Source organism: Tamandua tetradactyla, chromosome 15, assembly GCF_023851605.1.
Source record: "Tamandua tetradactyla isolate mTamTet1 chromosome 15, mTamTet1.pri, whole genome shotgun sequence".
NCBI classification, from domain to species: Eukaryota; Metazoa; Chordata; class Mammalia; order Pilosa; family Myrmecophagidae; genus Tamandua; species Tamandua tetradactyla.
Genome location: NC_135341.1, coordinates 23,538,951 through 23,561,826, shown reverse-complemented (window position 1 = coordinate 23,561,826; position 22,876 = coordinate 23,538,951). Strand labels below are relative to the sequence as shown.

The following is a 22,876-nucleotide window of genomic DNA, read 5'->3' as shown; positions in this document are numbered from 1 at the left end:
TTAAGCCTAAGGTTATGCATCAAGGAAATGGGGATAATAATCACAAAACCTATTTCATAGGATTATTATGATAATTTTTTTAAAAAATTAATGTATATAAATTGCTTAGAGAAGTGTGACAGAGAATGGATACTAATTAAAATGGCTATCATTGTATTTATTACTAATTTCATCATCACCATTATCATCACAACCTATCCAGTCTTAAAGGTCTGTAAACCCAGAGTAGGAAGGAACTGGAAATACTTTTCCCTGTTAGAATCATTGTAACTTGCATGGGCTCTTAAGGGTGGAGAGGAGGGGCTCACAATTCTGTACCATTGCTGCCTTCTAGAGGATGTCATGATTTTATGATCAGTGATTTATAATAAAATTAACCTAAATGGGTACAGTGCCTAAGAGGTTTCACAGCCACTTCACACACATGCTATGTGAGCCTCACAAGAAACCTGAGAATTGTTATTTCATTCAGAAAATGAGTGGACTTGCCAAGGTCACACTGCCAGTCCCCTCTTCTCATCAGCAGGTACAGAAATTGAACCCAGGTACTCTGATTCCAAATCCAGGGCTTTATCCTCTACTCCTCACTGCCTATTCTTCTGATTTTGCTTCTATCATTTTCCCAAGGAACACAGATTTTCACTAGATACACAGAAGAAGAAAATAAGCCTGGCATTGTTTAAAGTGTTTGTTGGACCCTAGCATATGGTTCTTTTGATCATCTTTACTTTTAAACCTCATATTTAAAGGAGTAGTCCATATTTTTAAGGCCTTATTAGCAATAATCGGTGCCGTCTGTTATAAATTTGTTTTACTTTTAATACAGACCCTTATTTCATGCTGAACTAGAACCTGCTTGACATCAGTATTTTTAAAAACCAGTTTTCCAAATATCCACTTGTAATAAAGAAAGTTGTAAAGCATCTTCTCTTTCCTAAAACATGGTCAATTTTCATATATGCTATTCAATCATCTGGTGACCAGTATTCATAAAGCACCTACTCCTTGCTAGACACTTGTAAGGCCTGGGCACGCAGTAATGAATAAGACAGATGTGGTCCTTGTGATCCTTGAAAGAGTGGGAAAATCACACAATAAATAAGTAAAACAAACAAACAAACAAACAAAAACACAACATAGCCACAAATTGTGTAAGTGCCATCTGTGGAATATCAGCAGGTAAAATGGTAAAGCAGTCAATTCTCCAGCACGCTGTGATGGAGACGAGGCGGAGGGAGGGAGCTCTAGACAGGTTAGTCAGGGAAAGCTATCTTTAGAGGAAACACACTAAAGCAAATCTTCATACAGAAAGTCTAATATTAAAATCCAATATATGGAAATATGAGCTGCCAGAACAGGTGAGTTACTAGTAGATTATCTGCTTTAGCATGAGTTTCCAATCCGGGGATTTTTTGGAGCAGTCTTTCCTAATATAAATATATATTTATATTTATATTACCTGCTCCGAGTAAATATAAATTAAAAAGTTGGCATTATTTACAGAGATTCCATTCATAATGAAATGAAACAGCTACTGCCAAAACCCACATATATAGAAACTAAAAAAAAAAAAGGTACTAAAAAGTACAAAGGAATAGAGGGGAGGAATGAAATTGTTATTCATTTGATGAATAACAATGGAACTACAAATTTTGACAGAATTTATTTAGTCCACACACAACTTGCTTTTAGGTATCATCCTTACAAAGGAGGAAACTCAACTTCAGTGAGGTGAGGTGATTTGCCCAAGATCTCTCACAGGTAAATGACGGAACCACAATATAAAAATCTTATTTATATCCAGCAAATTTATACTGCTATTTCTGTACAGCAGGGATTGACACAACAGCCCATGGGCCAAATTCAGACAGGTGCTTCTGTGTACAGCCTACAAGCTAAGAATGGTTTTTACATTTTTAAATGGTTGCAAAATATTCAAAAAATAATATTTTGTAACATGCAAACATTATATGAAATTCAAGTTTCAGTCCACCAAAATAAAGTTTCATCAGGACATAGCCACATTTACCTATTGTCTAAGGCTGCTTTCATCCTATAAACCAAAGATGAGTAATTGCAACAGAATCCTTAGGGTCCCAAACCTTTGCTAACCCCTGAGTTTGAGAAAAGAATGCATAGAAATAAAGTAATCAACATTGTTAGAAATGTTACTTCAATAACAGTGACAAAAACATATGCATAGAATGTTTATGCAAATAAAGTATTTGACCTAATGATAGTTGCCTGAGGTGTTACTTTCCCAGTCTCACCTGGAAGTTTCATTTTCCTGGCCCTATCACAAAGTGGTAGTATTAGTCATTCTCAACAGGGATATATCAGGTCTCAACTTGAGCAATGCTGTGTTCCAACTAGCATTCTTTGAATGGAGGCAAGTGTCTCCACTCCTGCATTCATTGACTCAACTTTAGTTTATTTCCAGGTTTCAAACTGTTTTTGCTGATTTACAACTGTATTGTCTTCTCCAAATATTTTCTGGTTCAACTAAGTATGCACAATTATGAAAACAAATTCTTGTAAACAACTCCATCTGGGTGTATAGTCGATCCACACCATGAAGTTCAACTTTTCCATTACACGGAAAAACTTTTTTCTTCTTCTCTTCACTCTTCAGGTTATATGGTGGAAGGCTATAGCCTACATGCTATAAAATGTCTCGTTTTCCCAATGCTTTTGGAATACATAATATGGTGATCTCCATGTTCTTCTTTTTAACCTTTTTATTTTGAAATAATTCCAAACTGCAGGACAGTGGCACATTGGCCATAAAGTAGTTCACCTATCTATCCATCTTTCTATTGGTCTATCAATCTATTTTCTGAACATTTGAGAACAGGTTGTACACATTATGCTCCATGAATACATAATACTTCCATGTATTTTTCCTAAAACCAAGGATATTCACTCATGTAACCAACCTAAGTGCAGTAGTTACCAAGTACAAGAAGTTTAACATTACATAAAGCTTGTAGTCTATATTCCGAGTTTTTTCATATGTCCCAATAATGTTCTTTTATCACCTTTTCTCCTCCATTATTTGTATCCTATCCAGGATCACACATTGCAATTGTCATTGTCTCTTTAGTTGCTCTTTTTTTTTTTTTTTTTTTTGTATGGGCAGGCACTGGGAATCAAACCCAGGTCTCTGGCACGGTAGGCGAGAATTCTGCCACTGAGCCACCATCACACCACCTGCTCTTTTTTTTCTTAATTGTAGAAACATATATACCACATTAATTTTTCCATCTCACCTATTCCCGAGCACACCATTCTGTGAGATTAATCATATTCCCAATGTTGTAGTACCCTTGCCACTATCTTTTACTAGAACTTTCCCATCTCCCCAAACAGAAACCCTACACCTACCCATTATGCATTAACTCCCCATTCCCTTTGGCCCCACCCCGGTAATCTGTTCTCTACTTTCTACTTCTATGACTTTGCATATTCTCCAATTTTTTTTAGTTACCATGCAATTTAAATTTAACATCTTAAATCTATAGCAATCTCTTTTTGGTGTGATACCAAATTAACTTTAACATTACCCACAAGCTATGTTCTTACATCCCTCTATTCCCCCACCTTTATGTTATTCTTGTCACAAATTATGTATTTATATTTTATGAGTCTAAAGCCATTGATTTATCATTATACTTTATGCATTTGCCTTTTAGGTCTTGTAGGAAGTAAAAAGTGGAGTTACAAACCAAAAATTCATTTACGTGTACCCATGTCATTATTTTTACCAGAGATCTTTACTTCTTCATGCAGCTTCAATCTATTGTCTAGTGTCTTTTCCTTTCAACTTGCAGAATTCCCTTTAACATTTCTTGTAGGGCTGGTGTACTGATGAAAAAATTTTCAGCTTTTGTTTATCTGGAAATGCCTTAATATCCCCCTCATTTTTGAAAGACAGTTTACCAGATATAGAATTTTTAGTTGGCAATTTTTTGCTTTCAACGCTATGTCATCCCACTAGCTTCTTGCCTCCATAGTTTTCAGTGAAAAATCAGCAATTAGTCTTATTGAGGTTTCCTTGTATGTGACACATTGTTTCTATCTTACAGCTTTCTGAATTTTCTCTTCATCTTTGGCTTTTGACAAGTTGATTATAATATGTCATGCTGTGGTCTATATTTGAGTTTATCCTGTTTGAAATGCATTGGGTATCCTGTTTCTTTGTATGCTTGGAATCTTTTGCTGAAACCTGGACATTTTGATATCTTAATGTGTTATCACTGGAATTTAGAATCTGAGGTGTCTGTTTCTTAACACATCTTTTTAAATAATTTACTTATCTGTGCTCATACTCAAATATTGGGCAATTGAGTCATGTACTCCACAAAAGACATGTCCAACCCTTAATCCACATTCCTGTGGATATGAATAGGACCTCTTGAAGATGCTATTATTAGTTAAATTGTGGCCAAATTAAATCAGGGTGTATATTAATCCATATGACTGGAGGCCTAATAAAAAGATGAAATTTGGAGACAGTCAGTCAAAAGAAGCCAGAGAAGAGAGAGAGAGAGATCACTATGTGATGGAGTACTGCCATTACCAGAACACTACCCATCCCAGGAAAACATGTGCCAATATTTAGATTTCAAATTTCCAGCATTCAAACCCAAGAAGCAACAAATACTTGTTGTTTAAGCCAAATCATAGTGTGGCATTTGTCACAGCAACTCTAGCAAACTAAGAAAGGGTCCTTTCTTACACCTTTTAGAAAAGAACTTTGTGTTTTAATAGCAAGCCATGCATCATCTTTGCATCATTGTCATTGAGTTATCTTGTACCACTTTATAAGTTGTGGTTAACTAATAGATATGTAAATTATGTTACTGTGTTTTAATTGAACACCCCACCCCCCAAAAACAGTTTAGTCTCCATTTGCAATTTACCTCAATATTCTTTTACTCCATATCAATTTGTGCTATCTTTTAAAAGACACTCCCCCTTTCTCCCTTTTGCCTTCAATCCTTCCACATTAACCTCTAATCTACTTTCTATCTCTGCAAATTCACTACTTCTAAAATTTGTGCATCTTTTTTACTTTGAGTTAGTTATAATATCTGCCTGGTTCTCTCATATTTCATAAGTAAAATAAAATCTTAACATTTTTAACATGTCCATTTTCATACATGTATGAGAGTCATGATTTTACCTTTTTACTGAAAATAACCTCGTAGTTTATGGTTTAAACTAATGTTATGAAAAATAAACTTTGGATGGTGTCCCCTTTTAATGCTTTTGAATGTATGTGCAGAGTGGCAAAAAAAAAAAACAGACAATGGCAAATATATAAGAGGACAAGCAATGTGATTCAACAATTCTTGTCCTCAAGAAACTTGTCAAGTGAAAAGAGAAAAATAAGTCACCACAACTTGTCAAACTACCACAGTTTTAATTTGCAATTAAGTTTCTCCACCCTTTATTCTTAGAAGGGTTCATATATAAATTATCTCTCCAAAGAAAAAAGGGAGAAATTGAAAGTTGTTTCAAATGTCTATCATCTAAATTTGTAGACTAAAATAATAAATTGACAATATGTCATCTGAATAAAGTGCATAATATATCTAAATCAAGAATTTTACAAAAATTACTGAAAGTAATAGAAATTAAACATGCACTTTTTATCTTACTTTCATATAGGAAAAAGCTATCACTAATGACCTGCAAATTCACTGGCCCCAGCCTATAAAGCACCGATTATGGGTATTTATGAAATCTAAACAACACTGTTCCCCACATTAAATAGAATGGCAACAAAGTTCTATAGTTTTGCTTCTCTAAGTGGGGTCTGCCAATCAGCATTCTGGGCATCACCTGAGAGTTTGTTAGAAACACAAAATATCAGCCCACATCATTGACCCACTGAATCAGAATCTGGATATTAATGCTCTATGTGACTCCCAAGCACACTAAAGTTTAAGAGGTACTCATCTAGGAGTGGTGAGGTAACATAACTACCCTTGGAATAGTGAACACGTTCTCTCAGTTATCTCCCTTTTATGCAGTTAAGTATAGCATTTTCTTTTGAAAGAGAGAGAAAAAAATGATTGATGTTATTTGAGTAGTGATGGTTTTGTGAGAAGTTATTATGAGTATTGTGATGTAAGCAGTGTGCATCTTCAACCTGGGGATACAGCAAAAGTTTCATGTTGATTGTTTGGTCTTGTAAGTAAATCACAGTTGCAGGGAAAAGAAAGAAGGTGCAGAAATAAGAAGATGGCAAATCCACAAAATTTTATCATGGAAATATTTAAAGCAATCTTAACGTACATCGATACAGTAATGGTTAAATATATTATGGCACAACTATACAAGAGCTCACAATGAAGGCATTACAAAGAACAAGCTCACCATTCTGTACAAAAATGCAATGATCTCTAAGGTAAACTTAGCTTTAAAAAAATGCAGGGGCAGCAGCACAGTATGTATAGTGAGCTATCATGTATGTAAAGAAAACTATAAATACATATGTACACATACTCATAGACTGTCTCTGGAAAGACACCAGAAAAACAAGTAACAATGGTTGCCTTCCAGAGGGGGGCTGAGCATAAGGGACAGAAGCATAGGAAGACTGACTTTCCACTGTTCACCTTTTAATATCTTTTGAATAATGTGACTATATTTTCCAGTTATATACAATTAAAAAAAAACTTTAAGCACTGAAGAATTCCTTAAAAGAAGAGAGTCTAGTTCCCAAGGTAACAGAGGAACCCCTTCTTCATCTTCTTTGATATTCTCCAACTATATCCAAACACTTTTGAGAGAGTATCAGGGATGAGAAGTTAAAATTCATTCTGACACTGAAAGTGATGGTTAAATTCATATGTCAACTTGGCAAGGTTATGATGTCCAGTTGTTTGGTCAAGAAAACACTGGCCTGATTGTTAGCATGAAGTTATTTCCTGGATTTGAATCATCAGTAACTTGATTCTATTGATAGCTGATTGCATCTATAATCAACTGAGGACACTGCCTTCAACAATGAGAGAAGTCTCCTCCAATCAACTGAAGACCTTAAAAGGAGACTTCAGCAGTCATTAGGAAGAATTTCCATTTCTACTTTAGCCAGAGATCTTTTCCTCAGGAACTCATCAAAAACCCTCCTCACAGTTCCCAGCTTGCAGCTTGCCCTACAGAATTTGGACTTGTCCATCCCACAGCTGCATGAGCCAATGCCTATTAAAAAAAAAAAACAGAAAAACCTCATATTATTTATATAATCCTCCCTATCTCTCAACCAATCCCTACTGATTCTTTCCCTAGGTAACCCTAATATACATGTTCCTACAATGCCCCCCTCCTGCTGCACTCCCCTCCTCACTGATGCTAGTTCTTCCTCTGTAAAGCCAAGTAGTGAGCTCCCAGCCCTTAAAACCTTTGCAGTAGTCTAGTATGGTTTTCCTAATTCATAGGTCACAAATAAACACTACAGGCAATGTAAAAATAAAGAAGGCCTAGCCAAGACAAAGTGCAGCACCATCGCCCCTGTGCGATGAATCCAAGAATACAGAACACAATGAGAAGTGATGAGAACTGCGGCCATCAGGGGACTGAGAGAGCTCGACAACTATCCTGCTCCAAAGAATTCTCCTACTCACCTCCATGGAAGAAAGAGGGCCAGATGTTGTCATACCTTGCCAGAGATGCCAGAAATTAAGAAATTTATTTAAAACACCTTGCTTTTTAAATGATGGCAACTAAATTAATTTTTTCAACACTGTGCAAACCAAACAAAAACACTTCTTTAGGTAGATGTGTCATGCAGACCACCAGCTTATAATCTGTTATCTTTTCTCCAGGATACCATGAGAATGTCTCATCATTGTATTATGGTTTGACAATTCACTAATCCATCTATCACTCTAAAAGGTACTGGATAATTTATTTTCCAGTAATTGCATTTGCCTAAGGACTAAAAAACCCACAGTGTGTGTGTGTGTGTGTGTGTGTGTGTGTGTGTGTGTGTGTGTGTGTGTGTGTGCAGGCGCGCATGCCTGCATATATATATGTATGTGGGCGGGGGGATTGTTTCGAAATAGCTTTGTCAATTATTATTGTTAGAATGTCTTCAGTGGCAGGAACTGCAAGGTATCTCCAATGGACAGTTTTTCACAGGATATATGTATATATAGCCTATTATACCTCTGGGGTTTATTTGTAAAACATAGTTCTCATTTTCCAACAAGCTTTCAGTGGAAGAAAAGTTTTCATAGAAAAAATACAAATTTCCTACCATTCTACCCTCTGAGAACCTAAAGAGACTATTAGACTATAAAAAAGGAAATTGAGGGATAAATTCAACACTTCAAAGTGACTCTTTTACCAGGCGGTTTGGGCACCCAGCCAGGTTGAGTAGAAGTAGCTTTACACACACATTTTAACAGCAGCCTTAATCTTCAATCTTCATTACTCCTTGCTTAAATCCCAGCACCCACTGAGTCATCACAGCCACTGTGCCCCTTCTAACTTGTCATCCTGCTTGGTATTACACTGTGTCCTCTGTAATGCTCTAAACTTTGACTCTGAGAATACTTTATTTAGGCAACGGCAATTGAAAAATAATTCTTCTGGTTAAATCATGGACTGAGAATTAGTACTGAAATACTAGGATGATGCGTGGAGTGGATGGAGCAAGCTTCTTTTTGAGATTTTGTAGGTTTGTTCAGACTGATACCCCAATAAATCCCATAGTGATTTAAATAGTGAATAAAAAAGTACCTGCAAAGTCCCCTTGAGGAATGGTGAGAAAGGGGGAAAATTCAACTTCCCCAAGTGGGGAATTCTTGATATTCTCACAAGCAGTGGGGACAACCAAAGCAATGGGCTGAGCCCCCAATCTTGGGGTTTGTACATAGGAAACTTAACCCCACAAAGGATAGGCTAAGCCTACTTAAAATTAGGCCAAAGAGTCACCCCCAAGAGAACCTCTACTGTTGCTCTAATGTAGCCTCTTTCTCTCAGCCAACACGATAAGCAAACTCACTGTCTTCCCCCTCTCTACATGGGACATGACTCCCAGGGGTGTGGACCTTCCTGACAACGTGGGACAGAAATCCTAGAATGAGCTGAGGTTCAGCATCAAGGGATTGAGAAACCTTCTTGACCAAAAGGGGGAAGAGAGAAATGAGACAAAATAAAGTGTCAATGGCGGAGAGATTCTAGAGTTGAGAGTTTATCCTGGAGGCTTTTCTTAGGCATTTACAGTAAAGGTGTAATGGAGAGGCTGGAGGGAACTGCCTGAAAATGTAGAGCTGTGTTTCAGTAGCCATGTTTCTTGAAGATGATTGTATAATGATATAGCTTTCGCAATGTGACTGTGTAATTGTGAAAACCTTGCGTCTGAATCTTTTATCTACCTTATTGACAAATGAGTAAAACATATGGATTAAAAATAAATAAATAATGGGGGGAAAAAGATACCATACAAATGCAAGTTTGTAATAAGAGAAGGTATTTGGGAAGTCTGTTATTGTCTGTATATTTCTATAAACCTTGATCTTTATAATAAAATGTTATATTTAAAAAAAAATCATGGCCTGAGGTACTTGAGAGCTTATATGAGGACTCGACGACATTCACATAAGGTTGGTGGGGGAAAGTAGTCCTCACTACTAAATGCTGGAGGCAGAAGAGTAGCTTAAAGAAACTGCAGTTGCTAGAAATGGCACCAACATACATATCCCTCCTTTGACACACAGACTGAGTTTTTGCATTTACCCTTGCTTTCCACTCTGCTTAAGTAACATAAAAGCAGATTAAGAAACTGAAAATATTGTGGTACATACACAATATGCATAGGTTTATTACTGTCTTAACTCTAAAGTAAATACAATTGACAACTCTTATGGTCTCAAAATCAAGAACCACCATGACAAAACAATTATACCGCAAAGCTGAGGAAAGAGACATTTAATTATAGATGTAATTTATGTGTGTAAATCTAATCATTTTAAATTTCCAAGTAAATAGGCATGTCATTAAATATAAAGCATCAGAAAACGATTCAGAAACCTGTATGATCCATCTAACATTGGCAAATTTGATCTAAGGTGGCGGGGACTCATGATTCCATTTTTACAGTCCTAGTGTTGATTAACTTCCAACTGAAAACACTTCATTTCGCAGGTATTTTCTGTAGGAAGTAAATTCTTTCACTTGTGATAGTCATGCCAAACTTTCTTACTAGTTCTTACAACATTGGTATAGCTTTACTCATTTCCACTCATCAATTTCAGGAGATTATTTACACACATTTTCTTAGGCTATTCTGATATTTTAAACACCTTGAAAATGTTGTATCTATATAAATGAAGTAGTCAATTAAGATGTCAACATGAAATTATATGGACCTATTTGCAATGGAATGCTTGTGAGGGCATCATTATCCAAATTGGCCTATTTATTTATCGGTCCTGCTATATCATTCCCAGTAGGAATTAGTCAGCTAAATTCCAGTCCTGGTGGAATGTACTGTATCATCTTGGGGGAACCACAAAAGCATGTCTTGCTATGTTTACATTCCCTCCTCTGTTAAAAGATGAGGAAAGGAACTACATCCTAGTGGGCTGCTGAGAAATCCATATGAAAGAATGAGAAAACAATAAAGAGTATGACAAAGATAACATTTACCTACTGTTATCATGAAAGGAACAGAGGAAGAAAAACAAAGCAATAATGTACAACTAATTATAAAAACTTTATAGTCTAGTACACAAAGCACATTATTTAAAAAATTCTTTAAACAACAGTTAGGTAAGCAAAAATGTAATTTAAAATAATTTAAACCTTTCTTCTCTCTTGAAGAAATGCTTACAGGGGTAAAATACCTTCCTAATTCACTACAAACTCTTCTAAAACTACACCTTGTCCATCTCTGCCACTTTCATCATCCTCCACCCAGATGACAGCTTGACTTCCCTATCAAAGTCACCCAATCAAAATCTAGGAAATCTTCCATTAAATAACAAACACTTAATAGGTACCAATCACTCAGTTTCATCTTACAACAGGAGTAACTAAGTTCCCAAACTAGGGGGCTTTCTGACATCCCTTGGGTTAAGATTGCTAAAGGTGCCAGAATGCAATATACCAGAGATGGGTTGGATTTTACAAAGGGGATTTATTAAGTTACAAGTTACAACTCTAAGGAAAGGCCATGAAAATGTCCAAATTAAGTCATCAATAACCGGATACCTTTGCTGAAAAAAGGTGAATTGTACTGAAAAAGGATACCTTCCTCTGTCACAACAGGGTTCCGCTGAGGTGTTTTCTTTTTTTTTCTTTTTATCATTACATTTTATGCATTTGCCTTTTACATCTTATAAGAAGTACAAAGCAGAGTTGCAAATAAAAAACACAACAGTACTGGCATTAAAACTGTTACATGTATCAGAAATTTTGATTTCTTAAAGCAGCTTTGATCTATTGTCTATTGTCCTTAACTTGCCTTCTGCAGAACTTTCTTTAGCATTTCTTATAGGGGTAGTCTAGTAATGATGAACACCTTCAGCTTTTGTTTATCTAGGAATGTCTTCATTTCTACCCCATTTTCTTAAACCATTTTTATTGAGATATATTCACAAACCATACAATCCATCCAAAGTGCACAATCCATGGCTTACAGTATATTCATGGAGTTGTGTATCCATTACTGTAATCAACTTTACATTATTTTCATTATTTCCCAATGAAAAACACCACACCTGCTATACCCTCTTATTAGCATTTAGCATTGGAGGTGTAGTAGTAACCCTTGTTACAACTGATGAAAGAATATTAAAATATTACTGTTAATTATGGTCCATAATTTCCCATATACCACCCTTTTATTAATACCTTGTAATAGTGATGTAGATTTGTTCTAGTTCATGAAAGAACATTATAATAATTGCACTATTAACCATGGTTGTCCTCCATACCAAGATTCACTATGTCATGTAGCCCAACGTTTTATCCTCTAGGTTTCCTTCTAGTGATATACATCACTCTTAACTTTCCCATTCAACCACAATCACACCCATAATTCAGCACCATTAATTACATTCACATTTTGTCACCATCACCTCTAACCATTTCCAAACTATTTACAATTAATCTAATTAAAACTTCTGTACAAATTAACCATTAGATCTCCATTCTCTACCTCTATTCTATCTCCTGGCACCCTTTACTCTAGATTTTAACTTTCTGAGTTTGCTTATTATAATTGGATCATGTTAGTGATAACATACAATATTTGTCCTTTTGTGTCTGGCTTATTACACTCAATATAATGTTCTCAAGGATCATTCATGTTGTTGCATGCATCAGGACTTCATTCCCTCTTACAGCTTAATAAAATTCCATTGTATGTATATACCACCAGTTAATGGATATTTTGTTTATCCATTCAGTGATTGATGGACACTTGAAGTGTTTCCATCTTTTGGCAGTTGTGAATAATGTCACTATGAACATCGGTGTGCAAATGCCTGTCCAAGTCCCTGCTTTCAGTTCTTTTGTGCATGTATATATTTAGTAATGGTATTTCTGGGTCATAGGGCATTCTATACTTAGCTTCCTAAGCATAAACTGTCTTCCATGGTGGCTACACCATTTTACATTCCCACCAGCAGTAAATGAGTGTTCCTATTTTTCCACATCCTCTTCAAAACTTGCAGTTTTTTGTTTCTTTAAAAGTGGCCATTCCAGTAGATGTGACATGATATTTCATGGTGGTTTTGATTTGCATTTACGTGACAGCTAGTGATGTTGTGCATCTTTTCATTTGTTTTTTGGCCATTTGTATTTCCTCTTTGGAAAAATATCTATTCAAGTCTTTTGCCAATTTTTAAATTGGATTGCTTATATTTTTATTGGTGAGTTGTAGAATTTCTTTATAAGTTCCAGACATTAAGCCTTTATTGGATATATGGTTTCTACATATTTTTTTCCATTGAGCAGGCTGTCTTCTCACTTTCATGACAAAGTATTTTGAAGCACAAAAGAATTTAATTTTGAGGAGGGGCCATTTATCTATTTTTTTCTTTCATTGTGTGTGCTTTGGAAGCTGAGATGTTTTCTTTCTCCAAGTGCCTATGCTTTCTCCAAAATGTCTCCCTCTTAAAGGACTCCAGCAAACGGATTAAGACCCACCTTGAATAGGCAGGGTTACATCTCCATGGAAACAACTTAATCAAAGGGTACCACCCAACAATAGATCTGCCCTCACAAGATTGAACTGCAAGAACATGGCTTTTCTGGGGGTACATAACAATTTCAAACCAGCACACTGTACAGATTATGCACATAATCCGTATAAATGCATAAACTGTAGAGATTATGCAGTGCCCAAGATCTCTTCTCACCTTCATACAAGTCAATTACAGTTAACAAAAGATCTTGAAAGAAAGGGAACCAAATCATTTGAATCATTTAAATAAAGATCAGTATCTCAGAGTTTTCAACAAAGTAACAAGCGGTAAGTGTTCAGATGAGTGGTAAATGTACAGATTTAAAAGGGTGACCTGGGTTGTAGGGTTTTGTGGGTCACAGGGCCTCCCATAGTCAAGAAATACAACTCTTACGAACAGCTATCATCAGTGTTTGAGCCACTGAGGCCTGTCCATGACAAGAGACCCTCACAAATAGCAAATCAGTAATTCACACCCCAATGATTTTAAGACCAGAGCTGTCATCCTTTTCCAAAGAAAGCATGAAGATTTACATGAGAAGTCAAGTTTTATTGTTTTTCTGCCTCCAAGGAGTGTACCATGTGAGTCATACAAAGAAATTCATACCTTGGAAACACAACTTTCTGAAAAACACCAATACCTCTTCTTTTTATTAATACTTTTTCTAATGGATTGTTCACTACAATAACTTATTCATAGAGGATACATATCCTGAAATTACTCTACTTTTTTAGAATATCCTTAAAGCTTTATACTTTATAAAGCTTTTTTTTTCCCAATTGACTTGAAAAATCTGTAGTATCTACAAAGCTCAATTCCACAGCTTTTATTACAATGAAATGCCTTATTCTACTTTTAGATATCACCCAACCAGTTATAAGTCTCATTCACTTAGCAGCATGTTTAAATAGGCAGAGAAAGATTGACATAATGCTACTGAAACTTAAACTTAGGGGTCCTGTTTGCATGGGGCCCTGAAGAGTCCTGGGAATCACTGGAAGTTCTAGATGGGAGAGACACTCCAAGAAGCATTTCCATGTAAGCACTTCTGGGAAAATGACCTTAAAAGAAAGAGAACCGAATCATTTAAATAAATACCTTTGTATCTAATTTTAGGTTCAGTATTTTGGATTCTGTTTCTTAAAGAGGACCCACACACACAACACCAAATTTTATGAGCTTCTAATCTCACAAAACCTGAACCTACTCTGATACAGGAGAAGGCACGTAAAAGTAATTCTTTAGTGTGTACTTTCCACTGCTCAGATTTTCGACCTATAAGAAAACTTCTGATCTTTCAAAGTAAAAAGAAAGGGGGGGCGGGTGAAAATAGATTTTATGTGTACATTTTTTTTAAATTAATGATTTCATTATACATTTTTCACTAACAAAATATAAAACAAAATCTGCAGAATTTCGACTCTGACATTCAACATAAAAAAGGTGGGGGGGTAAAAAGTGATTTTATTGCCTATTTTGTAAGATTGCTCGTTTCATTACACATTTTCCAATAACAAAATACAAAATAAAATCTGCAGAATTTTGACTCTTTAACATTTCTCCTCTACAACTTAAACTTTCAGATGGATAGGACACCTCAGTTCTGAGAAGGACACAATAGCAGGCCTAAGTGGATTTTTCATGTTTATAGTGAATATAACAAGCAAACATTTCTCACATGACTGATATATTTGCCTTTAACAAAACAACAGAAGCCAAAAATTATTAGAAAACAGATCAGCAGCCTCACTGGACTCTGGAGCAATGTAATTACGTAGTCTAACACTACATTTTGTCTAAAAATTCTGACAACCTAATAGCCAGATTATCACCAGAAAGACACCAAAAAATGACACTGTGTGTGTTTGAGCATTAAAATACCACGACTTTCTGGGGTTTTTAGTTCTGCAAAAAATTTTTTTTAAATCTATCAGATGCATCCCATTGGTCTGGATGGTGTTTAAATAAGTCTATCCCACTTGAGCAATGAAACAGGAATTTCTATTTTCATTTAAAATTTAAGGAAGAATTATTAAGACCACCTGCTAGATTTCAAAACTAACCCTCTGTGTTCAGAGGAAAAATATAAATGGGAATGCTAACAACAACACTAGCTAACAATTTTAGAGCATTTAGCTCCTGTTTGGCACTATACTAATTCCTCTCAACTGCATTATTGAACTCCTCCCTACAGTCATCAGTGAGGGGTGCTATATTGTCATCCTTGTTTTCAGAGGAGAAAAGGAAGCCTGCAAGGCTAAGAAGTGACATGCCCACCCAACAGACTCTAATCCCATGTTCTTAGCCACTGTATTAGGATGCTAGAAAGATAGGGTTTAATTTGGTCTTGATAGTCATGGCAAAGGGGGCATTGGAGGTGGGAGGCATTCTTTTCAAAACATCATTTCATATTCAACCTTTCGGAAGAGGATAATCCAACCTATACTCTGCCCTGGAAGCCAAATCCCTATATAAATTAAGCCACCAACAGTCTTATTAGAGCGTCTCAACATTCCTTTTCCCGATGGCAGCAAACAATTTATACATCAATTCACTACAGGCATACCTCATTTTATTGCACTTTGCTTTATTATACTTCACAGACGTTGCATTCTTTTTTTACAAATTGAAGGTGTGTGGCAACTCTGGGTCCAGCAAGTCTATCCACCATTTTTCTAACAGCATGTGTTCACTTAATGTCTGTGTCACATTTTACTTAAGGAATGTAAGTTGTTTTTTTCAGGCCTGATGCCATTGCACACTTAATAGACTACTTTTTATATGCACTGGGAGACAAAAAAAATTCATGTGACTAGCCTTATTGCAATATTTACTTTATTGTGGTGGTGTGGAATCAAACCCACAGTATGTCCAAGGTATGCCAATATATTAATACCTGTAACAAAAATGTGAGAGGATTTGTAGCCTATCATAACTGTGCCCTGTAAATTCCCAAAAACAATTGCTGGGATTTAGGTCACTGATGGCTCAGTCAGTGAATCAGAGCAAAGTAGCGAACTTTCATAGGAACAGCTCATTGACAATTGGGTTTAAGATGCAAATACTTACTTTTTAGAAACACCACTACTGATTAAGTTCATTTCACTTTTCAGAAAATTAGAAGATAATATGTTAAACAGATTTACATTTTTCCCTCTCAACAATCAATATATTACACAGTAAGGTTAAGCCTAGTTTTATGTCTCCATAGATATATAAAGTGAAGATGGTGGGAGTCCTTCAGTTTCTCTTATCTGATTAGTTTCCACTGTTTAGGGAATACATGCTTGAATTGGAATCTGTATGTCTTCCCAGACTAAATATCAAAGTCATGTTTGGATAACTTTCTGGAAAAAAACTGATGTTATTTCAAGAAATAGCAATCAATTTGGTCACAAAAAGTAATCAGTATGTATTAACTGATTTAATTGTCCTGTTTTCATTTAAAGTTAGACCACAAGTATCATAGGGAAGGACCGTCATCAGTTTCGTTAACAGCTGTATGCCAAGCACCTAACCTAATTATAAGCAACAACATCCAAATTGCTTACAGAATGGCTCATTCTTTAGTTAATCTCAATGGGGGTTGTGGAGTAATTAATGATAGTTATCATTTAAGGGCTGCGCTTCTTTATCAAACCAATGTTTTCACAAGACATAAGCATTTCAAGTAAGTTTACCCCGACCATTTTTTTCACGAAAAATAAAGCTAATTAAAAGGTTTTGAGTATTTTCCCTCACAAATACCAAATACCAGAAAAGTGAACATTCTTAAGTTAAAACGATATTCTTAGCCTTACAAATCACCTGTTGGGGACATAGCAGTTTAAATTATCTGAAGGCAAGTAATTGTTCTTCATCACAGAAAAATCTTGGCCCCCAAACTCAGTAAAAACCCAGGCGAGCAAAAATTAAGAATGGCAATAATAGTAACACTTTTCTCATTTTTTGTCTTGTTTATCAATTATTAAGAGGCTATAATAAACAAACACATGCATACTGTGGAAACCTCAATGACTGTCTCATAAGAAGGATAAAAAATTATTTTGTGTAGTAATAACCTCTCCACTACATTTTTAAGCAAAGATATTACAAAAAACCTTTTGGACTAGATGTTTCTTCTGGTACTTCCAGGAAGTACCCAACCAATCAAATATTGTGCGACTGGGAAGAAATTATCCAGAATCACAAAGCTGAAGGGACCAAAAGATGTCAACCTGGTCTGTCATGTACACATCATCAGCAAATTTCATTTACTTCCACCATCACAAACTGCTCTTTTACTTCCTGGGATCCCTCTCTTGGTTCTGCCTGAAGATAAGACTCTCTCAAAGATCAAAAACCTCTACCAAGTATTCTAATAACTAGCAAGCCCTAGAACCCTGCCACATCAAACCCACTTAAAATTGCAGTAATTTCTTCCCTAATTATTATTCTCTGAGAAAAATCTCTCTTTGTTTTGACATCTTTCCCTGCCCATTAGAAAAATGGTTCAGGGGGTACAGTCAGGTCCTATTTTGGCTCATGAAATAAATATTCTATTTATTCTATTACATTTCTGTTCTGTAACTGTACAATTAGATGGTTGCTACTATTCATTCTGGCTACTTTAGAAACGATGGCTACTTTACATACTCCAGCCAACATCAGTCCATGCTCATATAAGCATTTAATAAAGAAGAATCCTGTGGATACATGCCTCATAGTTACCCAAAATTGAACACCATGAATGGGGAATTGCTTTCTCTGAAGTGTAATCATTAACTGAAAGAAAAAAGCCTGATGTGAGATGTGTCATCTCTAACAGGAGCAAATCACATGCAACAGAGTGGAAAAAGATTTCAAGGGTGCTCTCTCCAACATGATCAATTAAATTCTTTTCCTATGAGACAAATACATTAATCCATAATTAAAGATAAGGTTTAAAAATGCAAATATACCCAAATAAACAATACAATTGTTCCAGTACTTATCATTCACATACCTCTTTCATGAATTTTGTACCATCTGAACCTAATGATAGGAGCCAACAACCTATCATTAATACAACAATACTTCTTTAAACCAGTGCAATCTTGCCAATATAATTCTTTGAAAAAGACAATTTCACAACTGTAAATGGAAAGTCAATACCACATGCTATAAATAGAAAGAAACTGAAAAAATTTAATGTGACTAACCAAAAAAGTGTTCATTCACATACAACATAAAAATCATCTCATGTGGGTGGGCCATGGTGGCTCAGCAGGCAAGGATGCTTGCCTGCCATGCCAGAGGACCCGGGTTTGATTCCCGGTGCCTGCCCATGTTAAAAAAAAAAAAAAAAGAAAAAAGAAAAGAAAAATCATCTCATGTACCACATGAAATACTTCAGTATAGCACTGGTTTAATCATCTCATGTACCGCATGAAATACTGCAATGTCCTCTGATTAAAGAGTAAGGGGATAGAAAGGAGGGATGGATTTACAAGTATGAAAAGTAAAGGCACAAAAAAGTAGGTTGTGGTCAACTTCACACGTTTCCCTCTGCCTTTTCAAAGAAATAACAGGTTCTCCTTCCCCTGCACTAGCTAGAGAAAGATTCCTGCTCTCTCTCATAAAGTGCTTCATCTTAAATGCTGTGCAATCTTGTTCAAGTACCTTAACCTTTCTGAACTTCAGCTCTCTTATCTGTTAAATACTGCATAATATCTGCCCTATGGGTTGTGGCGAAGAGTAAATGAGAGAATCCAAGAAAAGTGATCACCACATTATCTGGAGTAATAAAAAGGTCAAGGTGCTGGCTACATTTTGGGGCCCAGATCACAGTACCATTATATAAATCCATGAAATAATGTATTCAGGGTGTCACAATATAACACATACATACTTTCATTCTACTGTTATCATATATTCCCTGTTTGCCAGGATCAGGTTTTTCATGTTTACAGAGAGAATGGAGCAGGTTAGCAGGTCCCAGTGGCATTAAGCAGCATGGTATCATGGACAAGTCATTACCTCATAGATGGATCTTAACAAATGCATCTTGGGTTGAAATGATCACAACTCATTCCCACTTTGAAGCCCCTGCATATTTTTTTCACTTCTTTCTCACTCTGAATCTCCTATACTTTTAATACCCAAAGAGCTTCCCTCGTTTCTGAACCAGAAGGAAGAGCACCTGCAGCCACAGGGGGGGATGTTCAGGATCTGATGCCTGTAATATTTATTGAGACAGAAAATACTCTCCCAGTGCCTCTACTCGGGAGATGGTAAACGACTCTGACATCTCAGCTGTTGCCCCTCCAAGCAGATTCACACGCCTCTCAGCTAACACCCTCTTTGGGCAGGCATCTAATCATGTTTTCGGTGATTCATTATGACTGGCTATATACAGACAGTGCCTTTGGGTCCCATAGACCCCTAGTCCAAGACAGCCTGGAAGACACCGATACACTAAATAAGACACAGACAGGAAAATCACATTTACTTCCTTGAGATGGAGAGATCGAAGCAAACCTGCTAGAGAGTTTTTCAGAACTCCTGTGTGAGATGGCCCACAGCAAGGAGAGCTGGATCTAAAATCAGCAGGGTTTTGGGGTTGGAAAGATTGTCAGGATAACTTCTGTGGATGTCTGCAAGGAAATACGCCAGCAAAGAAAAGGATGGCCTGTTTTTGTAGGGAAGTCATCTTGAATGGAGGGGCCAGGATGCATCCTAAGGGCCAGGGCAAGTTCCGAGAGCTCTGAGCTGATGTAAGTCTATTGTGATTCCATACACCTCTGTGTGCAATAACTCTCAAAGAACACACAAAGCATAGAAGTCGCCCCTTTGCCATCTGCCATCATCTAAATATAGAGTCATGTAAGGGAAAAGGAGGCATTCAAGAGAGGCCACCAGCCCTCAAAACCCACTATCATGAACATTCTATGTTTAAACAAGGGGAAATTTCATTCCCTCAAAAGGCACAGTAGTCACATAATCGGAGGTGAATCTAAGAACTTAGAAAGAGTGGCACATTTCCCCACTGACACAGGTCTATTGAAAAATCAACCCATCACTCTAAGGAAAATGAGAAACTACAATTGGTGGTTTCTAGCATGGCATCCAATTTCCATTTTTGTGATCCCTCTGTCCTCAGTTCAAGTATAAACAGACTTTTCTTCCCTGAAGTAGGAAAGGGATTAAGTAGGCAGGACATTTTCTGAGTTCTGTGTGGCATATGTTTGTAAGCTTTCCTTTTGTAGTATTTATAGATTCATTCTGGAGTAGGGTTAAGCCAGAGCAAAGCAATTTGGCATGCTTGCATTTGCCTTTATCAGGAGAAGCAAGTGCATCTGCAGGAGCCACCCTGACCTGAGTGGTAAAGAAGCTTCCTGGAATCCCTGAGGGGGGAGGCTGATTATTTTCCTTATAGGGATGCTCAAGCTATGTCATCCTCCTTGCATAACAGTGAAACGAGCTTCATTCAAATCATATTCAGGAAAGTGGTGGCCAAGGGAACAAGTGATCATTATCACAAAAACTTAATTTCTGGCCAACTTTAACAATCAGCCAGCTCTCTGGAAGTTAGTCAGGCAGTTTCTACACTGCTGGTCAGTCCTCAGGATCATTATTCAAATCCATCCAGGCCTGAGAACTACATTCAGCTGTGCTTTCCAAGTCTCTACAGCCATTTCTGTACACTATATCCACACAAATGAACACACTGTAGCCTTTAACAATGATATGGTGGAAGAATGTGAATGTTCACAATATGATAGTAAGTGAAAACAGCAGTATGTACAATTTTAAAAAAATATATCTATTGAAAGTCGGTTGGAAAAAATACCCCAATATTGCATAGGTGGTCATCTCTGGGCAGTAGAATTATGGGCAATTTCTATTTTCTTCTCTTTCACTCATCTGTTTTCCAAACATTCTAAAATAGACATACTTTACTTTTGTAATAGGAATCAAATAATTACATGCTGACTGAACAATGCCGACTGGCATTTACAAAAGGGATTTTCATCCGCAAAACAGTGAACCATTTCTATTAAAAGAATTTAAATGACCTGCACCATTGAAAAAGACTTGTAATATACCTCACACCAACTCTGTCATTATTACTATCACTACTTCCGAAATTCCTGTTGTATGCAGTGTACTGGGTAGGCATCAGTACTCAGCTAAATAACCCAGATGGTGACTAAGCTATTGAACATGGAGATCCTACGAGTGTTATTAAAGTTGCAGAACCTGAAAAGCAACTTTCAGCAGGGATGTTAATCCATCTGTATGCCTTGCACACCCCTTCTCAGAGAGTCTCCTCTAAGCCTGGTTTATGTAGGCAGCCAACCAGGTGGACCCTGTCCCTGGCCACCACTGACTCCAACAAGGTAGGAACCTGATCCATATCAAGCCATTCAGATTCTTTGCCCAGAAAGAGCAATTGGAGTGCAGGAATTCTAGTTAGTGTCTATCAGCCCTTTGAATGGGGCAGAGGGAGCCCAAGGGTAGCTATGACAGACCCAGATACCAGAGAAGCAAAGAATGTAGTGTAAAGGAGAAGCAGGGGTAGAAGACTATATAGCAACTGAGACACTGAGATTCAAGAAATCTCAGTGGAAACAGACAACGAGAGACAGTATGTGGTGGACATGTTTATCTATTTACCTGTCTCACTCCTGCTAGTTCTTGAAGGTCAACCACTTCCGGGCCCAAGTGCCTCAGGAGGCTTGCTGGCCAACCTGCCCTCAAATCAGTAAGCTGCCTAAAGCCATATGCTAGGCACCCACCTTTTGGTGTTTCAGGTTTTTTGTGTTTTTGTTGTTGTTTTTTTTTTAATTGGAACAGATTATTCCTAAAATGGCGCAGTTGCAAGGTTCAAAACTATGATCACTTCAAGGACCCTCATCCCCAACTCCTTGCATGGCTGATTCCCTCCTCTATCCTTCCCTCAGATCTCAGCTTAAATGTCATTAATCAGAGAAGCCTTCCCTGACAGTCCCATATGAGGAAGTCTGCCCTATTTTGCCTTCTGTTGTTTTCTAAATAGGACTTTGCATAACTCTTAACTATATATGCACTGTTTATTTAATAGTTATGATTTGCCTCCCTCCCTAGGTATATAATCATGAGCAGGCCCATGTTCCTTGTACCTCACACTGCATATTCCTGGCACATTACAGGAGTTCAATACTGTTGAATGAATGAAAAGTCACTCAAATATATATATAGTCATTCCACACACAAATAATTACTAAGTACTTAAAATGTGTAAAACTTGGTCCTTTCTCCATAGGGAGTTTATGATCAAAGAAAGAAATTAGGTACAAATGCTTAAATAAGAAGCATCATATAGCAGACACTGCTGAGGGCCTATCCAAAAGCCATGCCCTCTTCTGACTTATAGGTAAACCTCCAATTTTATTGGGGTGTCCTCCCTCCACAAAGCCATGTTTCCAGGGAGGGTGAGACTATCCAAACTCAGGGGTAAATCCCGATTAGTTTAAATCAGAGAATGGGTTAAGGCTGCTCAGATATCCATCCCTTCATCTCCTAGGGCAGCTGGACAAGGCCAGGACAGCCAGAGATGCCCAACATACATTGGCTACCTCCAGCTGTGAACATCCTCTTCTGTTGACTCACTTTGTTCACCAAATCATTTTGCTCTGTATGCCATGACAAAAACAAGGAAAACCTAT

General features: G+C 36.9%; 1 protein-coding gene across 7 annotated transcripts in view; it reads right to left on the bottom strand.

Annotated features, from left to right (window-relative positions):
• The window catches only part of FHIT (fragile histidine triad diadenosine triphosphatase), a 1,619,043-nt gene that overhangs the window by 1,528,137 nt on the left and 68,030 nt on the right, over window positions 1–22,876 (bottom strand). The gene's annotated exons all lie outside the window — the stretch shown is intronic.